Here is a 10112-nt window from a genome sequence, read left to right as displayed (position 1 = left end):
TTTGGGGATTGTTTTGGAGAGGAATCTAACCTGCCCTACGTTGGGGGAGTAAATCGTGGTGATTGTAGTGGACACATTCCCAATGGTCCCTGAAACAAGCAAGGCTCGGCCTTCAGCGTCTGACCAAACCTTTGTGGTCTTGAAGTCTATCCCCTTCTTAATGATTATTCCCACTCCCCCCCCCTCTTTAATGGTCCAGAGCCCCAGAATTCAATCCCGGATCGCCTCCCCAGGACCGCCCTCTCCTCACCCTTCATATATTTAGTCTCCTGCAATAAGAGGATATCGATATTTGATCTGCGAAACTCTCTAAAGACAAGTGATCTCTTGGTCGGTGAATTAAGACCTTTGACGTTCAGTGTTCCCACCCTTATGGCACCCCTGCTGTATGGTTCAGCGGTCATCGTAACAACGGAATCTGAGACCATACATACTCTCTGATCATTTCAACCCGCTTCCTCCAGTGTTAAAACAACCATGTAACCATTGTACTGTTCATAGTTCTTGAATATCCCTTTGATTTGACACGTGCCTTCGTCTGTCTCCCCCCTGCCCCCTTCCTTCTTCCTGAGTTCGGTGGCGTCCGATCGAGCTTAGTTAAACGCACTAGCCCAGAACCGAACCACCAGTGGAGACCGTTACCTCATGATCCCCTTGTAAAATAAGCATCAAAATAACTAATGAGCCCCGGTAACCTCCCCCCAGCGAGCACATTTCTGCAAAATAAGTGGAGGTCTCAATCACGTTCCTCCAATAGACACCCATGTTCTCCCCTTATCAAATGTCAATTCAAGCGAAGAGTACCGTACTTGTCGAGGATCAGCTGCCCCCTTTGGGGAGCCGTTCCCCCTGTGATATTTCCTCGAGCCTTTCACCTTCTTCCTCTTCGGGCCCTGTATCTGCCATTCCCTCCGTCCTTGGGGTCATGGTCATGGGATTCCTCCCGTTCCTGCGGGCCCAGCAAGTCAGATATGCAAGCTTTGATTTGTTGCTCGGAGCCCAACCTGATCCTTGTGCCTTCATGTTCGAAAGAAAGAGAAAAAGGGTATCCCCATCTGTAGCGTGTGTCACAAGATTTAAGCCATGCCGTGAGTGGTTTACACATTTTCCTCAGGGCCAAGGTCAGGGAGGAGAGGTCCTGGTATATCGTTATTTGGGATCCGTTTAGGGAGATGGTGCTCCCGCTCCTCGCCTTTTCCAACACTCTCATCCTATCTTGATAATGCTGAAATCTTGCCAGAACTGATCTCGGGCCTCCAGGTGGGCCTCCCGCTCTATGAATGCGCTCTGTCTTGGGGTTCATCAATGTTGTCGTCGGCAACCAGGAGCTTGATGATGTTGTGGAGGGTTGTTTTCAGGTCCTCTTCCATTTCTCCTTCTTTCTCGGGAATCCCAAAAAAACGTAGGTTGTTTCTCCTTTCACGATTCTCCAAATCGCCCATCTTAAGTCTAAACTCTCTCTTTGTTCTAGCTCAGTTATTCTGTGGGCCAGCTGTGTTTCCAAGACATCGATTAAGGCCTGGTTGTTTTCGACGCCTTCAACTCTATCCTCTATGTTGTCAAGGCGCTGTGTAAGTTTATCAATCTTTCCTCCTATATTGGCACCCATGTTCCTTATTTCCGCCAGTAAATCTGCTTGTCTCCTTTTGTGGCGGCGGTTTCTGTATCTGTGATTGGCGATGTGGCCATTTTGGAGCTGACATCGATTTGGGGTATCGAGACGTATGCGTAATTGGCACGTTTCTGTCAGGCGTTCATGCGCCTGATGTCGTAGTTTCAACGTGTCGAACCGTGCCGCTGCTAGAACGCCTGTTACCACAGAGGAGGCACATGCCCCAAGGTCACTTATTTCGTGCTTTTGCTTTCCGTCCCAAGGGGACCTTTCCCTCTGTGAGGTAGATGCGTCCGTTATTGCAGTCTGGGTAAGGTCCTTATCCTCTGGCAGATGAACGGAGGGGGGGGGGCAAGGGCAGACACTTCTCTCACCCCATCCCAGGTCGCACCCCAGACTGGTGGCGGGCCCGCCTCGCTTCGTCCGTCAGGGGAAGCAATCTAATCCTGATGCAAAGTTTGTTTCACCGGAGGAGGAAGCACGTGACCCGTGCCTCCGTTTTCTCCTCGGGGCGCCTGGCGTCGGACCGCTTCCAAAGTTCTCCCCGCTCCTTTCTCCACTATTGCGGTCTACCATCTGCTCCGCCGGGTCCATCCATCCAGGATTGGCGTGTGTGGACGTGGGGGCCCAGCCTCCAGCGTGCGCTCCACTGGGTGTTGCCCCCAGCAGGCCAAGAGTTCCGGACAGTCTCAAGTCTGATTCTAGTTTCGTTTTCACCTTCACAGTTTCACGATGATATTTGGTGGATGCTGGGGCTGTTTTCACTCGGGATTTCTTCCATACGTGGCGAATACCTTCACAGACCTTGGTCTCGAGTTTCCACCCCAGGGGGAGTAAAAAAACGGGGGCTCATTCTGTTCTTCGGGACCTCGGGACGGGAGCTCACGCTGGAGAGGATCTCATCCACGCGCCCTCCTTCTTTCCTTTCTCGGAGATCCTTCCGCTTTCTATAGCGATGGTGGAGCGGACCTTGTGGAGTTGGCCAATGTTGGTGTTGAGCAATTCTCTTTTTTTGTCAATATCATTTGGAACGGGGCATTGAGGGCCAATAAGGAGGGATGTCTCCGCTTCTTCATCAGAAAGATCTATCGTAGAGAATGAATAGTCCTCAATTTCTGATTCCTTGTCACTTTTATGTCTGTTAGGGGCACTGAGTAAATCAGCCTGAGCATAGACAGGGTGGATGTCCATTTTAATTGTCCCCTTAGAAAGCAAGAGGTTCTCCTGGCACTCTGTTGAATTTTCAGATGGCTTAGAGAGGTGGTCTATCCCACTCATTATGCCCGGACTGTGTTTGAGGTAACTCACTTCCCCCGCTCCATTGACAGAGTGCAGGGGGCTGGGTATTGAAGTCCCAGAGGATAATCCTGCCTCCTCGCATTTGTCTTGCTTTTTTTCCAAAGTCGTCTGCTCGATCCATTGCATGGCGGTCTCTTCAGCCTGCTGAGTTGGCGCGCCGCCGGAGACTTGTTGTTCCTGACTCCTTGGTACGGCGGTCCTCCCTGGGTTCCCGCTCAGAAGCTCCTCCTCATATTCCAGAGCCAGCCCCTTGGTAGCACTGCTACCAAGGGGCTGGCTCTGGACAGTCTGCGCCGCCTCCGTATGATCAGTCAGTCCACGCGATGGATCGGCGACTTCAGGTAAGCGATCCTCTGAAGTTTGTTTCATTCATCTTCGTAGTGAATTGTTTTTGCTTACTGGGACGATATGGTATATCCTTTTAATCCCCGGCGAAAATGCGTTTATGCGAAGTCATTACTTTGAAAGTTATTTCACATGAAGCGGTAGAGCCTTTGGGCGTGTGTACCGCCAAGTTTTGATCCTCTACCCCAGTCAGACTAGCAGTGATATTTGCTGGAAAAGTAGTGCCGAGACCAATAGCTGTGGTTGTGATAGCTGTTGTGACTAACATGCCAGACAAGCCCTTGAACTGGCGGGCTTTGTTTTCTGATATTACTGCAGCCTTTTTCTGTTGGTGGGTGGAATTCAGTGGACTGCGGCATTCCAAGCCGCTGTCTTCACTGCATGTCTATTGGCTTCTCAGCCAGTGGCCTTCCTCGCCCTGCAGTCGGGAGGTCGTTTCCTTAACCAGCAAGCTGCAGTCGGGCCGCGGACTGCCACAGACTGCCTTTACTCTGCAGCCTTCACTCCGTGGCCTGCTCTGCGGCTGGAATGGAGCTTTATGGAGGCTCCTCCTTGCAAAAAACAGCACAGTGGAAAGACTCTCCAACACAGGGTCGTGCAACCACAGACTGCCTTCACTCTGCAGCCTTCACTTCGCAGGTAAGCGATCCTCTGAAGTTTGTTTCATTCATCTTCGTAGTGAATTGTTTTTGCTTACTGGGACGATATGGTATATCCTTTTAATCCCCGGCGAAAATGCTCCGGGGCTGGAATGGAGCTTTATGGAGGATCCTTCTTGCAAAAAACAGCACTGTGGAAAGACTCCAACACAGGGTCGTGCTGCCACAGACTGCCTTCACTCTGCAGCCTTCACTCCGCTGCCCGCTCCGCGGCCGGAATGGAGCTTTATGGAGGCTCCTCCTTGCAAAAAACATCACAGTGGAAAGACTCCAACAGAGGGTCGTGCTGCCACAGACTGCCTACACTCTGCAGCCTTCTCAATAACAAATTATAGGTGTGTGACTTAATTTCCCATGGTGCTGTTAACCTAATAGACAGGTCTGTTTGATTTGCTTGGACCTGACATGGAACGACTTGCTTTCAAAACAAATTACCCCATGGTTTGTACTAATAACCCAAACGTGTCTGGGGTACAATGTATAATAAGCATCAATTTTGCAAATATGCAAATCAAGGTTGCAAAACATTCCCAGTCTGAGCAGCCTGCTTGGGTGTGAGGCAACACCTTCCTACTGCCATGGCCCGCCTAATTAAATATCAAAGGTTCCATGGACCTGCACTATTCTGTTGGTCTAAGTTCTATGTGGTGGCAGTGCAAACTAATGAGAGTTAAATGAAAGCAGGCCTGCGAAGAGGCTTTGGTCATAGAACTAACACAAGGGACAGGAAACTAACACCTCTTTGATATGCAATGTGTCAACTTGAAGCTAGCTCCCACCCCCCTGTATGAAGGGCAGCGAATGCCATGTCTGGGACAACTGTTTACAGTATGCAACGTCTGCAGGGAACCCCCTTTCAGAGGGAAGAAGTATGTGATTTGATGGAGACAGAAAGTCTGTTCTTGCCACAAACCTCAAGGGAGACCTGCGCTTTGATCAGGAGTTATAGAGAGCTTAATTAATCAGAGACTCTCTTTGATCCACAACAGACTGGATGATGGGTGGGCCTTAGTAGTACATGCTATCACCCCTTACCTTTTGTGTTGCAAAGCACTTTGTTTATGACCACACGCATAACAGAAGATTGTTGGTGGTGACCCAGGGTTGGTTCATTAAGGTAGGCTTAGCCTGCACCAATCACTGGGGCCATTTGGCTTTAATAGAGGGCTGAGCCCATTACTTAGCAGATCATCCGACAACATCGAAAGAAGTAAGAAGAAGGACTCATTTGGACCCTGGCTGAAGGTACAGTCTGTTTTACACATCCCGCCAGTGAAGGAAGGCCAGGATTTCCAAGAGGGAAGCAAGATCCCTAGCATAAACATCTCCCAGGGAACACAGGCCGATACTGACTTCAGAGGACCCGTCCCACTATTCCAGAACTGGTACCCAGCCATCACACAGCGTGCCTTGCTATGCAGTGCTAGCAAGCCTCCTCGGTGGGAAGTGCCAGAGAGTCTGACTAAAGGACAAGGCCGTTGCCTGCAAACACTCTCCTCAGCTTTGGGCTGTCTGCCTTAAAGGATGTCACAAGCCCAGCGAAGAAGCTAGGAGGAGTGTCACAACAAGCATTTTCGAGGCAGTCAAGCCCTCAAACCGCGACCGACTGCATCACTGACTGTTGTCATGCTGCAGTCACTAAAGCCATCTGAGATGCCTTGATCAGCATTCCAGATCCGCCAACCAGCACAGAGACAATGCTTCTTGACCCCGAGCCGCTGTGTAGGCGAGCCTGCAACCGTCCATCCAGCCTCACTTTCCGAACTGCCTGCCGCCTGATACCCGCAGCTGTCTCCCATCTTGAACTCTGTTGCAGGAGATGCAAAGCGCCCTGGTACTGACTTGACGCTGTTGAGCATCAAGATCATCACAAGCACCAATTACATTGTGGGTCTGTCCCCCTGGTCCTTTTCCGAATGCCCCTAGTGACATTTACGACTCCTTGCTCCCTTGAGGCTGAAATCAAATAACCTTGAATGAATAAGACTGATTGCTTTACCGACTACCCTCCAGTCAGTATCCAGAGTGCATCCCTTTACCTCGTGAAACTGTGTCTGTCCTCTGTGTTCCTTTACACGGTGGGTTGTATTTTGTAGAGTGCTAGAACTGTCTGTTGTAATAATAATAAAATAGATATTTTTATACAACCTTGACTGGACAGTCCCTTTTATCATTGGGTAATCATTGGGTAATATTATGGTATAATGTATTTTCGCTGTATTGCAACTAATCAACAATCCACGACCTTGCATAGATAAGCCTGCCTTTACGTCCACGTTACCAAAATTGGACAAGGCGGTCTTAATAATTCACTTGCATTCCATTCTTTGCGGATCCCTTCTGGTGCACTAGAGGTGTGGGGCTGAATGATGGTTTAGAAACCGATATTCATCCCTGGAAAACTGGTTCCTCTGGAAGTTGATTTGTCACACATACTTCCACAGGAATTACCATTATTTTCATTACACTCCAATAGACCATCCGAAAAGCCAGTCCAGTATTTATTGATAAAATAACCTGCAGAAATCAATCAGGACACTGAAAATGTTGCTAGATACTGCATGTCATGTATAGAGTGATAACCTATGTTACTGATATTTTATGCCGGCCATTCAATAACATAGGTTTTGTTTTTTTTTTAAACTTCATTTTTGCATTTTTTCGCTTTACAACAATACAAACTAGCCTGAACTACAGGCTATGTAACTTACGCCATTACCATTTCCCCACCACCCCCGCACCCGCCACCCTCGACCTCCCCCCTGTCGTATTTGTTTGACGATCATCAGTCCTCTTAGATGGTGTGTTGGTATTGGTGCTTAGACCATACCGGTTCCAGTTTGTGCTGGGTGTGGCGAAGCTGTGGGGGAGTCAGCATTGGTGAGCAGATATGATACGTAAAGGGCCCATATGTCAGGAGGCCTCGCGTGCAGTGGCAGTGTTTTTATGAATTCTGCTTCCACTTCCTGGCAATAGAGGATGCCCTTCCTCCAGTTTGCTATTGTGGGAGCGGGGCCTCGTCCCCATGCCATAGCTATTCTTCTTCAAGCCAGCATCAAAAGTATGTTTGCCAGTTTCCTCATCAGTGGTGCTAGGGTTTTTGTCATCCATAGTAGTGCTATAATTGGGTCGAGTCTTATCACTTCGCCGATTATTGCTTCGGTTTCGTGAAGCACTTCTGTCCAGTATTTGGCTACTGCTGGGCAACTCCAAGCGAGGTGTATGAAGTCGGCTGCCGGTGTGCCGCATCTGTCACATGTTGAGTTCAGCTCTGGGTGGTGTTTGTTCCTTTTTTGGGGCATGTAGTAGGTTTGGTCTAGGAAAATGAAGTGGATTTGCTTGAATCGTGAGTTTAGTGCCACTTTCTGTGTCTGTCGTAGTATGTAATCCCATTCTTCATCTGGGATAGATGTTAGCAACAATTTCTCCCACCTTTCTTTTGTCTTTGGGCTCATTGGAGATGTGTCCATTTGAAGAGATCTGTATATTGATGACACCAGTTTTCCCTCTCCCTGTGTCAAGCCGTGTAGCAGCTGCCAAGTTGTTGGTTCTTGTGGGAACAAGGGGATGAGTTCTTGTACGGCGTATCAAAGCCTAAAGTATATAAATATATACAGGGAGGTGATGCTGCCTTTCTCTTTCGCCTGTTGGGGTGTTATAAAGGTTCCTTGGTCGAAGAGGTCGTCTAGCGTGCTTATTTTGCATTTGTCTGCCCAATTAAGGAATAGTCTTTCAGCGGTGAGGAGTATCCCTTGGATAAATTTGATGGGCAGGAGAGGCGAATATGTAATCTGTTCTTTGTATTTATCGGCCATTTTCCGCCAAACGGAATATGTGGAGTGCACTATTATTCAGTGTGGTGTGTGGTACCACCTGCTTGCTGATAATCAGGGCTCTCAGCAGGTTCGGTGAGGCAAGGGCTCATTCGACCTGCACGTGTGGTCTTATGAACTGAGTTGAGTACCAATGGCTGAGATATTGAGCCTGGGCTGCCCAGTAATATTTTTCAATATCAGGGAGTGCAAGGCCACCTTTAGTCACTGGAAGCGTGAGTAATGAGTATGCCACCCTCGCTGGTTTGCCCGCCCAGACTAGGTCTAGCACTAGGCTTCTCACGGTCCCCAGGAAGCATCGAGATAGTAGGATGGGAATATTAGAGAACAAATATAGGACTTTAGGGAGGATTACCATTTTCACTAGGGACCCCCTCCCCCATAGGGTCAATGGGAGTGTTTTCCACCTATTCACCTTTTCGCGTAGTGCTGTGAGTACGCGTTCATAATTGTCTCTGAATATTTCGTGGTGATTCAGGGACATCTGAAACCCCAGGTACTGGACATGAGTGTTTTCCCATTTAAAATTACAATCATCCGTGAAGGAACTGGTGTTGGCGTTTAGGGGGAACACAAACTTTTATATAAGCGGATTTTGATGTCCCTAGGGTGATCGCAGATTGGGGTTGGTTATGGAGGAGGGAGACCAGTTTGATGTATTGTTTTCCGAGCCCATATTGCTGCAGTACTTCGAACATGAAGGGCCACTCGACCGATTAGAAAGCCTTTTCGGCATCTAGAAGCACCGCTATCGCCTGCTGATTGGGATCGACCGCAGCTATTACCCCGAACATTCTTCGTATCCTGAACGTGGTATTATATCCGGGTACGAAGCCCACTTGATCTGCGAGTATTAGCGCAGGCATTAATGGGAGTAACCTATTTGCCAGAATTTTTGCCAGGATTTTGTTATCGAGATTAATTAAGGAGATTGGACGAAAGTATTTTCATTCCTAGGGGGGTTTATCTTTTTTATACAGGAGGATTACGTTGGCTTCTCTTAGAGTTTGGGGGAGAAAGCCAGACTCACTTGCTTCCTCATAAACTTTTAAAAGGAGGGGGGCTATGTTGTGGGCAAAAAATGTATAGACTTCGCCAGTTAACCCATCATGTCCGGGGGCTTTGGAAGAGGGTAAACTCTTTATTGCCTATTGAATCTCAACTGATATGGGGTCATTTAGGGGTTCACAGAGTTCTCTCTCTACCCAATATAGCTCAGAGTCGTCGAGATATTTGCAGATCGCCTCCGCGTCTGGCGGGTGGTTGGCGCTATACAGCTCTTGATAGAACGTTCAGAATACCTCGACGATTACGTCTTCCTTGTACACCAGGTCTCCTTGTGGGGATCGGATTCATTCCACCTTAGTAGGCTTTCTATCCGCTGCAATCAGTCGGGCGAGGAGCGCTCCTGGTTTCTGGCTCTCACCATATTGTCTGACCTTATGTCTGTGTCCCAGGAATTTTATTTCCCGCTCGGCTAGGGTCCTGAAGTTGAGAAGTTCTTTCTTCAGCTCTGCACGGGTGAGCGTTTCGTTAGTCATATGTTGCTGATTTTCTAGGGTTTTCAGGCGATTTTCGCTGATCATCAGTTGGTGGCAAATTAGTTTCAAGATTCCATTTTATTTGGCTAGGCACACTCCCCTTATAAAACATTTGAGTGATTCCCACGGCTTACCTGCAGAGTTAACTGTACCCTGGTTGATCTCAAGATAGGTATCGATTTCTTCTCGCAGCTCCGTTGCGAACACTTGGTCAGCGAGTGCTCCTGGTTTAAAGCGCCAATGTGGTGGCCTCGGTCTGGTGTCGGATAGGCTGCATTTAAGTGTCACAGTGGCGTGATCAATTTGGAGAGTATTTGGCATGGACCCCATTGCCACTTACTGTGGGATGAGACCAGTAGATTATCAATGAGCGAACTCGAGTTGTGGGTGTTAGAGTGTTGTGTATAGTCTCCGTTTTCCCAGGTTTGGTGTCTCCATATATCTATTAAGTCGACTGTTTTGCAGATTTCTTGCACCTGTCGGCTGGCTTTAGATGGGGTCGCAGTTGTTGACTGTTCTATCTTTCTGTGGATCGAGGTGTGTGTTCAGATCACCTCCCCATATTATAGTTGCATTGCCCACTTGTGCTAGACGAGGTTGCACCCAGTCAAAGTTATTTGCTCCATCTGTGTTGGGGGCGTAGGATTTGACGAAGACTATTTCTTCTCCTGCCACCACGCCCTGTACCAGGAGGGCCCTCCCCTCCTTGTCCTTTTCAGTCTCGATCAGGCGGAAGCTTAGTGACGGGGGATGAGGATTGACCCTCCTCTTGCATAGGACGAGTACAATGAAAAATATCGATGACAGCCCCAGTTACGGGCCC

This window comes from Ambystoma mexicanum, chromosome 6q, assembly GCF_040938575.1.
Source record: "Ambystoma mexicanum isolate Mex_15411 chromosome 6q, UKY_AmexF1_1, whole genome shotgun sequence".
NCBI classification, from domain to species: Eukaryota; Metazoa; Chordata; class Amphibia; order Caudata; family Ambystomatidae; genus Ambystoma; species Ambystoma mexicanum.
The sequence above is the reverse complement of the archived record's forward strand: the minus strand, read 5'-3'. Positions refer to the sequence as shown.